Raw genomic sequence first — 16927 nt, 5'->3', positions numbered from 1 at the left:
TGCGCAGTAAGGCGAAAGGATAGGGAAATTTGGAAACTGAAAGAAATTAATTGAGGCTCATAAAAAATCAAAATTAGAAAATTAGGCTCACAGGGAATAAAATGGGGATTTAAATAGAAGATAGGTGTTCAATTCAGGTACGACGTCGACCTTGTATATCACTTGGCCCGTCTAGGCTCGGATTGAATTTAAAAACCCGCAGCAACTCGGAAGGTAGGGCCGACGCAAATGCGCAGCGGCGCATACGCGCAAACGACGCGAACGCGCAGCGACACTAACGCGTAGTGACGCAAACGCGCAGAGGCGCTAACGCGTAGTGAAGCGACCACGCAGTGACGCAGACGCGCAAGAGTGCGGCCGAGTAAAGGAGGGCTGACGCAGACGCACGGCAGCGTGAACACGTGGTGACGTGGGACGTGCGGCAGCACGCACCCGAGTAAACGTGGGCCGACGCAAAGGCGCAGCATCGCGGACCGCGAAAGTCTGTGCTAGTGTCAGTAAGTCTTTGTTAGTTTTAAGTGTTTTAAAGTCTTAAGTATTCTAATCGCGCGGCGACGCGAGCCACGGGGCGACGCGGATTGCGTGGCGACGTGAACTGCGAGGCTACGCGGATTGCGCGGCGACGTGAACTGCGGGACGCCGTGGGAATCTTAAGTGTTCTAAATTGCGCGGCGACGCGAATCAGTGTTAGCATTAGTAAAGTTTGTTTATTTGGAGTTGGTTAAAAGTCAGTGTTAGTTTCTGTAAAGTCTGCGTCTATTTTTAAGTTTCTTTAAATTGCATGACGACACGAACGCGTAACGATACGGTAATACAAGGGGCAGCGTGAAAATGGGTAATCAGTTGGATAAAACAATGGATGCGGATAGTCCGCTAAAAAAGCTACGTGAGGAATTCCCTGAAAGAGCTGATGACTTTAGAAAATTATCAGGAGCCCTGAACAAATTATTGGGAGATGATCAATGGCCTCTAGGTGGCACTAGAAGTGCAGAGGTAGTAAAAAAAAAGCACAGGGATTGTTAAAAAAAAATTAATTAAAAGATGCATCACTTGTGTCAAGTTGGCAAACAAATGCTATTAAATTAGGACTTGCATTGACAGAGGGAACACATGTTAAAACTGTAGACGCCTTTAAAAAAAAAGAATGTGCGCACTAGAAACTTACTAAGAGATCCTCTGGGACCTCTAAGAAAGGTATTGACCGATTATGTTGTAAAAATGGCTGGCTTTGTGTTAACCGAGGCTAATGATGAAATTGATGAGTGGCCACTGACTCAGCGCCCAACGGCGCCTCCCGCACCCCCTGGCCTCTTGCTCCAGTCCTCTTCCCAACACCCTCCACCTAACACTCCGGCAAAAAGAGTTAGGAACAACCCCATTTCACCAAAGCAACTAACCCAAACTGACTCCTCATCCTCTGATAGCGATTCGGATCCCCAGTTTACAAGCAATATAGCCGAAAGGACCAGATCTCACACTCGAAAGGGCAGAACTATATCTCGACATCACAAACAGTCCCGTAAATCTTCTAGTCAATCTACCAGTCCAAGTTGTGAAAGACATAGCAAACACCCCCGCCGATCGAGACGCAGAACTGTCAAGCAGTCAGACAGCTCTGAAACATCCTCCGGCCTAGAAATGATTTCCAAGATCCCAAAGTCCCGACACCAATTCTGTCAGACCAATGCCAAACCCTGATGCACAACAAGCTGTAGACCACCTCTCTATAGATGTCTGTGATCTTCAAACAACTATTTGATTGCTCACGCTATCCGGACAGATGGAGAGGACAGTTAGATATTATTGGCAGGAAAAGAAAGGGGAGGGGGGAGGTGCGCCCCCAACCCGGGTCAAGACTGAATACGTGACTAGAAAGGAGGAGCTATCTCGGGAGGAAGGATCAATAGAACCGTAGTGTTGCATACAGGATTGGATAGATAAGCAAGGATACGGTTATACTAAACAACCAAACGGCCCGAGCTCTGCTAATAAACCTCCCTATTGTCCCAGACATGGTATGGGAAGAGGCCGGGACTGGGTAAGAAGAATTGACTGTTTTAATTGTGGGCAGGAAAGACATTGGAATAAAAATTGCCCCTACCGTCAGCATGGAAAAGGACGAGGAGGAAGAGGAGTGGGGCAAGGGGGGAGAGGAGGATCTTACACTAACTTCTCAATAAACAACCCCTTTGGTCAATTGTCCCCCGATTGACTATGCAGTTTGATTGTGCAGGGATCCTCCCCGGACGACAAACCCATTCTGAATGAGTGGCAACCCTTTTTGATAGATACGGGAGCCTTCATGTCTTCTGTACAATCAAAGCTTAAACTCCCAGCCTCTACTGAAACACAGGAACTTTCAGGATTCCTGGGACAAATCTCGACATACCCAGTGTCAGAACCAGTTAAAATGGGTTACCAGGAAGAATCGGTGGAACATCGAGTTGTTATCACAAACAATCTGGACTGTAACTTGATGGCTGGAGACCTCCTTTGCAAATTCCAGTTGCATTTGGAGTGTGGAGATGATGGGATTATTGTAAAGCAGGAAACCCTTAAGCGGAGTATTATACCACTAGAACCCCTCAGTGGTGGTCTCTGGACCTGCCGCAGGCACCCTATCACGTGACCCTAGCATACGATCCCAGTGGAAAGAATCAGGACCTGCAGAACTTTTATCAGGATCACGAAGGGGAAGTGAAGGGAATTCTATTAAGGGCTAGAGTGACTGGACTGGAAAGAGAGGCAGATTTTGTGGAAGTGGATAAGAATCTGTGGAAACAGCCCCTAACAATGGCACCGCATATTGCTCGTGAAGTATTAGCCCCTCACTATGCTGAAGATTTGGGAGTTATGGTACGCAAGGCCATCGATGAGGCTGACCCTACCAGCCGGGATGTGCAAATCGTAAAACATGGCAGAACAGTCCAATTTTATGGGGATCCCGAGAAGGTCTTAACGACTCTACAGCATCATACTGGCTCGGATATACCTGACTATGTGGATCCTCATGTGTGGGCAGAGGACCCCTCCCAAGTGGGTTATACTCCCATTGATCCGATTGAGATCCCAGTGCAGGGCAATGTGGACTGGCCCTCTATCCGACAGAACCCACTGAAATCACAGGCAATCCTAAACTGACCTTTCGGCACTGTACTGCAATTAATCCGGCCTGTTTTCTTACTGAGCCACCCCAAGATGAGGAAGAACCCAGTTATGATTGCTTATCTTTAATTTAAGAGGCCACATCAGTCAGGGAAGATTTAGTTGATGTACCAATGGAAGATCCAGACTGTATTCTTACTGAGCCAACCCAAGATAAGGAAGAACCCAGTCATGATTGTTTATGTATGTTGACGGAAGTACTTCCATTAATCCAGAAGATACACGAATCTCAGGATATGTCATAGTAAACCAGGAGAATCAGGTCTTGGAATCTGCCGCTTTTGAAACCGCCTATTCTGCTCAACAAGCTGAACTATTCGCCCTCACCCGAGCCTGTATCTTGGCCAAAGATCTCAAAGTCAATATCTATACCGACTCTAGGTATGCCTTTTGGGTGGCCCATGATTTCGGACAATTATGGAAAAATATTGGATTCCTAACCTCACAGGGGAATGAGATATCTCATAAACAGTTAGTATCTGATTTGTTGCCAGCCCTCATGTTCCCCAAACGCATTGCCATTGTCAAATGTACCGCCCATACTACCGGAAATTCTCTGGTTGATATAGGGAATCGTTGTCCTGACCAAGAGGCCAAACATAACCCACCTTGCCGATCACATAAGGAGGGAGGTGAAGAAGTTATCCACACCAGCAAAAGAACTTAGCAGGTTTGATTGGTTTCTGGGTGGATCTTGGAGATCCTATCTAATACATGGGGCAATTGTTCTCATCGTAATAATAATTACCTGCTGTTTGATTGTTGGTTGCCTTAACCTCTGCTGTAAAGTAATGATGACAAGGTTAGCAGACCCTCTTGTGGTCAAGGGTTCCCGGGTTATGATCCAACAAACTAGAGAACTACTCAACAATAATATGATTCTGGAAAGGGAGTGCGAAAGGATGAATGCAATACTCCTAGAATGATCCTAAATGTTATCATAGAATGATAAAAGGAGGGATGTGGATATCTGAACGGAATATATGAAATTAAGGACAGTAAAGTAAACGGGATATATGAAAATGTATAAGCCATGGAAGAATAGCTGGGAGAATGTCAGATTGCAAATAGTGCAACATCAGCATAGCTAACAGTATTTCTCAAGGTTTCAAGTCAATAATCCCGCCAATAACATCTAATTGTAACATGAAATAAATCTGCAGAATTGCAAGGTCTCAGTTAATAGTCACACCACTAGATTGAAACATTTAGAGGCAATGCTTGAGCTTTCATAAAAACATCTCATATAGATTGACTAATGAGTGGCTGAGTTAGAATGTCAATCTAATTGTATTTTGTTATCTGATTTCAAAACTGTATAACTGTTGACGCTTTACGATGTAACTTCACCTATCCATAGGGAGTGTGTATGCTCTATCCAGAGAGTATATCTTCTGTCTGATAGGTTTTACTGGCCGGTAATAAAGACTGCTTTGTTCAAAGCACAAGAGGTATTCGACTCAGTAATTTTACTGAACCAGATTGAGGTAAAAGAATCCAGGAATTTACAAGTGCAACATGCTGGGGAGGAACAGGTGACTTTGGACCTATGGTTCACCACTGGAGTTTTCAAATATTCCATTATCATTGTAGCATGTGAGTACCAGAGTGTTAGATGGGGAATTAAACAGACCTCGGTCTTTCTCATCTAACAATTCATTTCTTCCTATGCTAGGATATTCTATCAGCTCTATCATGTTAGAGCAATCTAAACTCATTCTGTCTCCGTCCCACTTACATGATTATCTTGTCCACTGAAATGGTTCTCGTCTGTTAACAAGAGACCGAATCCTCCACACCCCCTTCAATCGCCTGCTCCAGTCTGTCCCGGTAGAATTTTGTCAACTGGAACAGTTGGTAATTGTCGTACTTTGTCAAGAGCTCAGTGATTGTAGAGTTCGGATCTGTGAACACAAATGTTCACATTAACACGCACTTTCAGAAAACTCATATACATCGCATGTGCCACATTCCATCAACTTATTCTTAAAAACATGTGTCAAACATGACTTATCCACAGCTCATCGATTCCAGCATTCCCTGATCATCCCCTGTATCTGTAAAAGTTGACTAATTCAACCTTGAAATACAGTTTCCAGGGGTTTGCTCACAATGCAGCACCCCCACCACCCTCTATCGAATCACCACTGCTCAATAGCCTGCAAAGCCCACTGAGAAATGTGCTGTTTCCCTTCCTATTCCTTAGCTGTATAACTATAGATTCTATCTTAAGTTGTGCAGGCTCGAAGGGCCGAATGGCCTACTCATGCACCTATTTTCTATGTTTCTATGTGATTGAAGTTGGAATTACGGATACCCGTTTTTGTTCAATTCTTTATAATACTGTGAAGTAAAGAACTACGGCACTACATATTTGTTGGTTGTCTGGTTGCATTGTGATTAATATTCTAATCACTTTTGTGGACATACATTGGGCCCAAGTTTCCACATGATAAAAAACGGGTGCCCCTCCGAGCTGGGTGTCTGTTTTTCGCGCCGAAATCGGCGCCGGAAAAAAAACGAGCGATTCTGGAGCACTTTGCAGCTCCTTGTCTGCCTGGCGCGGCGCCCAGGGGGGCGGAGCCTACACTCGCGCCGATTTTGTAAGTGGGAGGGGGCGGGTACTATTTAAATTAGTTTTTTTCCTGCCGGCAACGCTGTACGTGCGCGTTGGAGCGTTCGCGCATGCTCAGTGTGAAAAAAACATTGGTACTCGGCCATTTTTATAGTTCTTTGTAGTTCTTTGTAGCTGTTTAGTTTTTGAACATTTTTTAACAAAAGTACATTGCCATTGTAAATGTAGATTCTTTTCTCTCAATCTGGTTCAGTAAAATTACTGAGTCGAATACCTCTTGTGCTTTGAACAAAGCAGTCTTTATTTTACCGGCCGGCAAGACTTATCAGACAGAAGATATACCCTCTGGATAGAGCGTACACACTCCCTACGGATAAGTGAAGTTACATCGTAAAGCGACAACCGTTATACATTCTCGGCAAAAGATAACAAGGTAGGGCTCGTTCAACGTATCTCTTTTGGTCCCTCTTTCCCTTTGTCCACTCATAAGCCGACCTAAGTATGGTCTGATTTTAAACAAAGACCTTCTGTTAATGTTTCAGGTTAATAACATGATTTAATAAGACCTTGAGGTTTTTCTGCAAGCTGTGGGTTTTGTTTCAATATGTGTTAATGTTGTAACATTTCGCAGTCTCGAGTCCGAGATGTCATGGCTATTCTTCCATGAATTCTTTGTTAGCTTATACTGTCCCTATACAATTCCCACGTTCTCAACTTCAATGTCTCTATACATTTTAAACATTCTCATCATCAGCACGGAGGCTTCTTGTAGCAGTGATAAGGGTGCAGGAAGCCTCAGAAAGTTGAGGCAGCCGTTTCCCGACGACCTCCCCCTTTTGCCGTCGGGAAATGGCTCCTCAATTTCTGAGGCTTCCTGCAGCCTTCTCTCTTTCCCGCCAGCCATCAGGAATGGCTCCCTTCCCCCCCCGCCCTCCGCCTTCGGTCGGCTCCCTTCCCTCCCACCCCCCCGCCGCGTTCGGTCGGCTCCCTTCCCTCCCCCTCCACCCCCCCACGTTCGGTCGTCTCCCTTCCCTCCCCCCCCCACCCCCCCCGCGTTCGGTCGTCTCCCTTCCCTCCCCCCCCACCCCCACCGCGTTCGGTCGGCTCCCTTTCCTCCCTCCCCCACCCCCCCCCGCATTCGGTCGGCACCCTTCCCTCTTCCCTCTCCCCTCCCCCCTCCCCACCCCCCCGCGCGTTCGGTAGGCTCCCTCCCTGGCTCCCTCCCTCCCGCCCGCGTTCGTCGGCTCCCTTCCCTCCCCCCCGCCGCGTTCTGTCGGCTCCCTTCCCTCCCTCTCGCCCGCCCGCGTTCCCGCCCGCCCGCGTTCGTCGGCTCCCTTCCTTCCCCTCCCCCGCGTTCGGTCGGCTCCCTTCCCTCCCTCACTACCCCCCCACCCGCGTTCGGTCGGCTCCCTCCTCCCCCCCCCCCCCCCCCCGCCCGCGTTCGGTCGGCTCCATTCCCTCCCTCCTCCCCCTCCCGCCCGCGTTCGGTCGGCTCCCTCCTCCCCACCCCCCCCCCCGCCCGCGTTCGGTCGGCTCCCTCGTTTTGTGAGGCTTGCTGCAGAATTCTCCCTGGCTGAAGCACTTTCACACAGGTAGGAAGATGGTTTATTTAATCTTTTCTTTGCTTATAAATGTTTATTCATGTTGGATTTATTTGTATAATATTTGTATAAGTATAACTAAGGATTGATTGTAGAATTTAATGAGTTCCCTTCCCCCCCTCCCCCCCACCTCGTTCTGGACGCCTGATTTGTAACCTGCGCCTGATTTTTTAATGTGCAGAAGAGGTTTTTTCAGTTCTACAAAAATCTTCACTTGCTCCATTCTACTTTAGTTTGGAGTACATTTTCACTGTGGAAACTTTCAAATCAGGCATCAGTGGCGGGACACGCCCCCTTTTGAAGAAAAAATTCTGTTCCAAAGTAGAACTGTTCGACCTGACTAGAACTGCAGAAAAAAAAATGTGGAGAATTGCGAATTCTAAGATAGTCCGTTCTTCACCAGTTGCTCCTAAAAATCAGGCGCAAATCATGTGGAAACTTGGGCCCATAGAAACATAGAAAATAGGTGCAGGCGTAGGCCATTCGGCCCTTCGAGACTGCACCACCATTCAATAAGATCATGGCTGATCATTTAACACAGTACCACTTTATTGCTTTCTCTCCATACCCCTTGATCCAGTTAGCAGTAAGGTCCATAACTCATTCCATCTTGTATATATCTAACGAACTGACATCAACAACTCACTGCGGTAGCGGTTTCCACAGGTTAACAACTCTGAGTGAAGAAACTTCTCCTCATTTCGGTCCTAAATGGCTTACCCCTGATCCTTAGAGTGTGACCATGGTTCTGGACTTCCCCAACATCGGCAACATTGTTCCTGCATCTAACTTGTCCAGTCCCGTCAGAATTTTATATGTTTCTATGAGATCCCCTCTCAACCTTCAAAGCTCCAGTGAATGTCAGCCTAGTCGATCCAGTCTTTCTTCAGATGTCAGTCCTGCCATCCCGGGAATCTGTCTGGTGAACCTTTGCTAGACTCCCTCAATAGCAAGAACGCCCTGCCTTCGATTAGGAGACCAAAACTGAACACGAATTTCCAGGTGAGGCCTCACCAAGGCCCTGTACAACTGCATTAAGACCTCCCTGCTCCTATACTCAAATTTCCTAGCTATGAAGGCCAACATACCGTTTGCCTTCTTCACTGCCTGCTGTACCTGTATGCCAAATTTCAATGATTGATGTACCATGACACCCAGGTCTCATTGCACCTCCCCTTTTCCTAATCTGCTGCCATTCAGATAATATTTTGCCTTCATCCATTTGCCACCAAAGTGGATAACCTCACATTTATCTACATTATACTGCATCTGTCATGCATTTTCCCACTCACCTAACCTGTCCAAGTCACCCTGCAGCCTCTTAGCATCTTTCTCACAGCTCACACCGCCACCCAGCTTAGTGTCATCTGCAAACTTGGAGATATTACACTCAATTCCTTCATCTAAATCATTGATGTGTATTGTAAATACCTAGGGTCCCAACATTGAGACCTGCGGCACCCGACTAGTCACTGCCTGCCATTCTGAGAAGTACCCGTTTATCCCTACTCTCTGCTTCCTGTCTGTCAACCAGTTCTCTATCCACGTCAATACATTACCCCAATACCATGTGCATTAACTTTGCACACCAATCTCTTGTGTGTAATCTTGTCCAAAGCCGTTTGAAAGTCCAAATACACCATATCCACCACGCTATTAGTTACATCCTCAAAAGATTCATGATGATTTGTCAAGCATGATTTCCCTTTCATAAATCCATGCTGACTTGGACCAATCCTGTCACTGCTTTCCAAGTGCACTGCTATTTCATCTTTAATAATTGATTCCAACATTTTACACACTACTGATGTCAGGCTAACCGGTCAAAAATTCCCCATTTTCTCTCTCCCTCCTTTTTGAAAAAGTGGTGTTACATTAGCTACCCTCCAGTCCATAGGAACTGATACAGAGTCGATAGACTGTTGGAAAATGATCACCAATGCATCCACTATTTCTAGGGCCACTTCCTTAAGTACTCTGGGATGCAGATTATCAGGCCCTGGGGATTTATCGGCCTTCAATCCCATCAATTTCCCTAACACAATTTCCTGACTAATAAGGATTTCCTTCAGTTCCTCTTTCTCGCTAGGTCCTCGGTCCCCTAGTATTTCCTGAAGTTTATATGTGTCTTCCTTCGTGAAGACAGAACCAAAGTATTTTTGAATTGGTCTGCCATTTCTTTGTTCCCTATTATAAATTCACCTGATTCTGACTGCAAGGAACCTACGTTTCTCTTCACTAATCTTTTTCTCTTCACATATCTACAGAAGCTGTTGCAGTCAGTTTTTATGATCCCAGCAAGCGGCTTCTCATACTCTATTGTCCCTCTCTTAATTAAACCCTTTGTCCTCCTCCGCTGAATTCTAAATTTCTCCCAATCCTCAGTTTTGCTACTTTTTCTGGCCAATTTATATGCCTCTTCCTTTGGATTTAACACTATCCCTAATTTTCCTTGTTAGCCACAGTTGAGCCACCTTCCCCGTTTTATTTTTATTCCAGACGGGGATGTACAATATGTTGAAGTTCATTCATGTGATCTTTAAATGTTTGCCATTTCCTATCCACTGTCAATTCTTAAAGTATCATTCGTCAGGCTATTCTAGCCAATTCACGTCTAATACCATCGAAGTTACCTTTCCTTAAGTTCAGGATCCTAGTCACTGAATTAACTGTGTCAATCTCCATCTTAATAAATAATTCTATCATATTATGGTCACTCTTCCCAAAGGGGCCTCGCACAAATTGCTAATTTGTACTTCCTCATTACACATCACCCAGTCCAGGATGGCCAGCCCTCTAGTTGGTTCCTCGACATATTGGTCGAGAAAACCATCCCTAATACACTCCAGGAAATCCTCCTCCACAGTATTGCTACCAGTTTGGTTGGCCCAATCAATGTGTAGATTAAAGTCACCCATGATAACTGCTGTACCTTTATTGCATGCGTCCCTAATTTCTTGTTTGATGCTGTCCCCAACCTCACGACTACTGTTTGGTGGTCTGTACACAACTCCCACTAACAGTTTCTGCCCTTTGGTATTCCGCAGCTCTACCCATACAGATTCCACATCATCCAAGCTAAAGTCCTTCCTTACTATTGCGTTAATTTCCTTTTTAACCAGCAACACTACCCCACCTCCTTTTCGTTTCTGTCTATCCTTCCTGAATGTTGAATACCCCTGGATGTTGAGTTCCCAGCCTTGCTCACCTTGGAGCCATGTCCCCGGAATCCCATTTATATCATATTCGTCAATAGCTGCCTGCGCAGTTAATTCGTCCACCTTATTACAAATACTCCTCGCATTGAGGCACAGAGCCTTCAGGCTTGTCTTTTTAACACACTTTGCCCCTTTAGAATTTTGCTGTAATGTGGCCCTTTTTGATGTTTGCCTTGGGTTTCTCTGCCCTCCACTTTGCCATAGAAACCAGTGCAAATGCTCCTCCTGCTTGTTCAGCCATTGCTATAGTGACGCGAGAGATGGGCTAACATGCTGAATCGTTTCAAATTAACATTAATTGCATGTATAGATTGCCTCTTTCAGCTCACTTTGGGATTTTGGATTGTTTGTCGATGCATAACTGTGTAACTGAGTGACGTCCCTGAAGTGTGAATGCATTATTGTGCAGTTCCTTTGTATCACTCATTTCTGACACGTATTCTTTTCAAATAAGAATTTGCACATGACAAACCAAAAGCTGTTAATTAATTCTACCATAAAAACCTTGCAGAATGGCCATATAAATGATAACTTTATTCAACATAATTAAATGTGGGGTGGTAAATTTTGGTGGGAGGAATAAGGAGGCTACCTACTTGGAAAATAAGAATCTAAATGGAGTAGAGGTGCAAAGTGATCTAGGGGTACAGATTCACAAATGATTAAAAGTAGCAGCACAGGTTAAAAACGGCATAAAATGCAAATAAAGCACTGGGGCTCATTTCTAGAGAAACAGAATTAAAAAGCCGGGAAGTTTTGTTAAACGTATATAGAACCTTGTCTCTCTCATGATTTGAGACAGTGGGGTGGAAATGGCATTGGTGTTTTTATGCGTTTAAGTGATTGTTGTTGCTGTTGTTTTAAAATTGCCTGATGGATGAAAAGGTCAGGCTCAAAGGAATTTGTGACCTTCTCAGTACAAAAATCAATAAGAGGGAACATTGCCTGAGAGTGTAGTGCCCCTCTGGATGGTCACTCACTTCCCTCTTCCGACTAAGTCCCTGTCCTGTTCCCTCTTCCTGTGTGAACTCAGGTTCTTGCACGGAATCTGGACCCTTTGTCAGGACAGAAATGATATGGAAATGAATGACAACCTACCTGTGTCCATTCTCATTCTTGTTGAAGATGTTGGATCTTCTCCACTGTTTGGACATTCAGCCAGGGTGGTGACAGGCATTCCCAGATTCTGATGCTCTGTAATGGATATATTAATAGGGGGGGTTAGATGGAAATATTAAATGAGAAGGAGGACGTTGCCTTGTTAAACATGATATCAGTCCCTCCTCCCCCATCAGTACAACAGCAGTTAACTCTGGTATCCAGCATTTCCCGAGTGTTATGATCAACTCTCCACATCAGGTGAAATCCAGTGAGTCCCGCTGATCTCCACAACCCAGTTCCAGACGGGCTCCCGTCGACCGAGACTCTGCACTGGGAGCACCCATTGGTGAGATTTACTCACAGTGCAGGCCCAAACCAGCCTTATTCCTGAGATAGGGAATATTCTGCAGGGAAATGAGGAGTGGGTGATCATTGATGGATTCAACAATCTTTCACTCAGTTTTACATTGTCTGGCAGTATTGTATTATTTTTATTCCCAGATCTTCTTTAATATTTTTGATTTGTTCAGTTGTGATATGAAATTATGGCATTTTATGAATATTATATCTGGTCACATACACAATATATAGCTGTGTGTGATCCCTCTGGTCTCTATGGGCAGTGACGTTGTCCGTGTGTTCATGGAGATGTGACCTGGTTGCTGCTTCTATTTGATTATATTGACCGTATCTCTCATGGTGTCAGCACCTGACCAATGAGCACTGTAGGAAGTTTAAACTAACTTTAAACTAACATTGACTTCCACGTCGCCCCGCGGTTCGCGTCGCTGCGCGATTTAAACTAACTTTAAACTAACACTGACTTCCGCGTCGCCCCGCAGTTCGCATCGCCGTGCGATTTACTAACTTTAAACTAACACTGACTTCCGCGTCGCTCCGTGGTTCACGTCACCTCGCAATCGCGTCGGCCCGTGGTTCACGTTACCTCACAATCGCGTCGGCCTGCGGTTCACGTCGCTGCGCGTTCGCGTCGGCGCGCGGTTCACGTTACCTCGCAATCGCGTCGGCTCGCGGTTCACGTCGCTGCGTGTTTGCGTCGGCCCGCAGTTTACGTTACCTCGCAATCGCGTCGGCCCGCGGTTCACGTCGCTGCATGTTTTATCTCGCCCTATCTAGCCCTACCTTTCGTGTTGCCATGTGATTTAAATCCAATCAGTGCGTAGACGGGCCAAGTGATATACAAAGTCGGCGTCACACCTGACTTGGACACTTATCCTCTATGAACCTTATTTAATTCCCCATAAGCCTTACTTAATTCCCTGTGAGCCTAATTTAATTCCTTATGGGCCTTATTTAATTTATTTTAGTCTCCAGATTTCCCTATCCTTTCGCGTCACTGCACAGTTTAAATCCAATCAGTGCCTTGACGGGCCAAGTGATATACAAGGTCAACGTCACACCTGACTTGGACACTTATTTCCTAAATTTAGAAGGTATTCGCCAGATTGTTATGGATCTCATTCAGACACTACCTGAGAACCAGCAAGTGGCTAAACTTTCCTCAGACTTTTGAAACCGTGGGAAACTGGAGCAGTATTGAAATCATACTCACTCCAGTGGCCACTTTCACCTCGTGTCGTCCAAGGCTAGTCCGGCTCTTAATTCGCAAGTTTTCAGCAGTCGTCCGTTGAGATCCCACTTCTGACACCAAATGTTGATTTCTGAGTTCTTTTCTCTCAATCTGGTTCAGTGAAATTACTGAGTCGAATACCGATTGTGCTTTCAACAAAGCAGTCTTTAATCACCGGCCGGCGAGACTCATCAGTCAGAAGGTATACTCTCTCGATAGAGCGTACACACTTCCTACAGATAAGCGAAATTACATCGTAAAGCGATGACAGTTATACATTTTTGAAAATAGATAACAAGATACAATTAGATTGACATTCTAATTCAGCTTATCCCTTTTGATTCTTCCTTTCCTTTGTCCACTCATTAGCCGACATCTATATGGGCTGTTTTTACGAAAGCTCAGGCATTGCCTCTAAATGTTACAATTTTATTAGCGTGACTACTAACTGAAACCTTGCAATTCTGCTAATTGTGCTGATGTTGTATTTTCATTTATCCATATATCCATTTCATGTTAAAATTTATATTGGCAGGATTAGTAACTTAAAACCTTGAGTAAGCCTGTTAATTGTGCTGATGTTGTATTATTTGCAATCTGACATTCTCTTAGTTATTTTTCCATGGCTTATACATTTTCATATATCCAGTTCACTTTACTGTCTTTAATTCCATATATCCCGTTCACATTTCCACAAGGACATTTCCCACTGTTCCACTGATATTTCCACTAATGTAGAATGAATTGTGTACCTTCACAGTCAGGGGATACATAACATTGATTTGTTTCATTATCATTAGATGCCTTACAATCTCAAACCACCATCAATAAATAACTGGTAGATTTAGCTGCTGTTTTACAATCAAAATTCTCCACTTGTGTGTGCAGACACACGCTCACCCACTTTAACTGTGCGTGTCCTTTCCTTTCCCCACTCTGGAAATGCAAAAGTGATTCAGTCTCGCATCAGTAATTTCTCCAAACAATATTTTAAGTTATTCTCCGGCATTAATTTGTGACCAGTTAGAAAAAGGGCAGCAGGGTTTTGGATGAGTGCAAGTTTACGGAGACCGGCAAGGGGAACGTTGGAATAAGAACATAAGAAATAGAAATAGGGCATACGGCCCCTGCTGCCTGCTGCACCATTCAATAAGATCATGGCTGATCTGATCATGGGCTCAGCTCCACTTCCCCACCCGCTCCCTATAACACTTTATCGTTCAAGAAATTGTCTGTTTCTGTCTTAAATTTATTCAATGTCTCAGCTTCCACAGCTCTCTGCGGCAGCAAAGGCCACAGATTTACAACCCTCTGAAAGAAGAAATTTCTCCTCATCTCTGTTCTAAAGGGGCAGCCACCTTTTTTAAGATCATGCCCTCTTGTTCTAGTCTCAGCAATCAGTGGAAACATCCTCTCTGCATCCATCTTTTCAAGCCCCCTTGTAATCTTATAGGTTTCGATAAGATCACCTCTCAATCTTCTGAATTCCAATGAGTAGAGGCTCAACCTACTCAACCTTTCCTCATAAGTCAACTCCCTTATCCACCTAGTGAACCTTCTCTGAATTGCCTACAAAGCAAGTATATCCATTTGTAAATGTGGAAACCAAAACTGCACGCATTATTACAGGAATAGTCAACTCTTGAGGCAACAAAGGCATGGATAAGGGTTTCACAACAGATGGGTCACCTACTGTTGTTCCTCAGTCTGCAATCCCTGTTCACTTCCAGCTGCAGACCTTTATCACTTCATCATTTACCAGGGATCTAATGATGTGAAACAGAAAATGAGGTAAATATTGATAAAGTGATATGGATTGGGACTCTCTCTGACCTTTCTCCCCAGTTCCCCAGGACCAATTGTATCTGAGTCAATGGAACTCTTTCTGACCTTTCTCCCCAGTATATCCCCAGGACCAGTGTGTATCTGAGTCAATGGGACTCTCTGACCTTTCTCCCCAGTCTATCCCCAGGACCAATGTGTATCTGAGTCAATGGGACTCTCTCCGATCTTTCTCCTCAGTTCCCCAGGACCAATGTGTATCTGACTCGATGGGACTCTCTCTTACCTTTCTCCCCAGTCGATCTATGGAAGCTTGTGAATCAGTAGAGTTCGCTCTGTGTTTGGTGCTCTCTCAATCCTGCGCGGGATCACCTGTTGTTGTTCCTCAGTCTACAACCTCTGTTTACTTCCAGCTGTGGACCTTTCTCAATCTCTCCTTCATTCACCGACATATCTAAATATGGCAGAAAATGAGAACAATATTGACGGTGTGAAGTTGAGTGTGACATTAGGCCATTCCTTTTTATTCTTGGCTGAAGCCCATCCAGGACACACCCGCCCAGTCTCCACCTGTCTATCTGTCCCTCGGGTTTTACTTTCTCTCAGTGACACCTCAGGCAGAGTGGCAGCTGACAGACAATATATTCAGCTCAGACAACTTAGCAACTTCCCTGGAGCGTTGGCCAGCTTTAATGACACTGATGAACAAAAGGTTTCTCCCTCCCACTGACTGGGGCTCTGTCTGTGTCCGGAGAGACAACAACGAAGATCCAATTCGCTCTCAATTCCTGCCTGAGTATCCGCCACATCTGGAGAGGGACCGCCCACCGTGTGTGAGGTCACAGCCGCGCCCCTGTAACCCGGACAACCATCCTGTGTCTGCCCGTCACTCACACACCGGCCCCGCCCCTGCAACCCGGGCAACCATCCTGTCTCTGCCCGTCACTCACACACCGATCCCGCCCCTGTAACCCCGGCAACCATCCTGTGTCTGCCCGTCACTCACACACTGGCCGCGCCCCTGTAACCCAAGCTAACATCCTGTGTCTGCCCGTCAAATATACACCGGTCCCCCCCCCCCACGGGACACTGCCTGGGGCTCAGTACGGGGCCTCACACCGGGAAGTGTCGCCGTGTTGGTGAGTGAGAGAGCCCCAGAGGGAGGAGAAGCACTAGGCCATTAACCCGGACACTGAGCCCAGTTCCCCCGGTTTACCCACATTGTCCAACCGCTGTTTGCAGCAAACCGCGCTGCATCCGTGGACTTGGGGCCACACCGAGCATGCGCGATCGCTGCATAAATTAAAGACCCTGGCTGAGGTCTCCCGTCCTATTGGCTGCACGCAGGAGTGACAGCCCCTTGCACCAATCCCTGCTCCGCTCCACCACAGAGCCCCGCCCATCGCGCGGGGTCACGTGGATCCTGATTTGACCCTGCCGCAGTTGAACTGTCAGGCCGCGAGCGCGGCAGCGCGCGTTACATGGCCCCACCCACCGTGTGTGAGGTCAGGGCCCCGCCCACACAGCCCCTGAGCCCAGCAGCGGGAATGCTGCAATGTGACAGAATAAAGAGAGAAGGTGCTGGGAACAGTCAGCCTGAGAGCTCAGGCAGTGTGTGTGGGGGTGGAGAGAGAGAGAGAGAATGGACCTGAGGGAAGATCATTGTCATTGGCCTGACATTCAGGGCCACGGGGCTTTACCTGCTGCTGGGGGGCAGTGCAGCTGAAAGATTGACTGACAATATACAGCACTGTTTCCTGACACAACATGTTAATGCAGTACCTGGGGAAAACCAGTGATTGAATCTGGTGTTTAGTAGTGAGCCTGACCTGGAATCAGGCCTCCGTGTTGGGAACATCTGGGCAACACTGAACACATTATACCGTGCCAATTG

General features: G+C 46.0%; 1 long non-coding RNA gene across 1 annotated transcript; it reads right to left on the bottom strand.

Annotated features, from left to right (window-relative positions):
• Nucleotides 1–3910: 3910 nt before the first annotated feature.
• LOC139273351 (uncharacterized) lies at nt 3911–15826 on the bottom strand. The gene is made up of 4 exons (XR_011595078.1): nt 15320–15826; nt 11658–11753; nt 4904–5069; nt 3911–3946 (listed from the first exon to the last, which is right to left on the bottom strand). It is a non-coding gene; the product is annotated as an uncharacterized lncRNA (long non-coding RNA).
• Between the last annotated feature and the right edge of the window lie 1101 nt (nt 15827–16927).

The sequence above is a fragment of the Pristiophorus japonicus genome, chromosome 9, assembly GCF_044704955.1.
Source record: "Pristiophorus japonicus isolate sPriJap1 chromosome 9, sPriJap1.hap1, whole genome shotgun sequence".
Classification (NCBI taxonomy): Eukaryota; Metazoa; Chordata; class Chondrichthyes; family Pristiophoridae; genus Pristiophorus; species Pristiophorus japonicus.
This window is presented reverse-complemented; position numbering and strand designations above follow the sequence as displayed.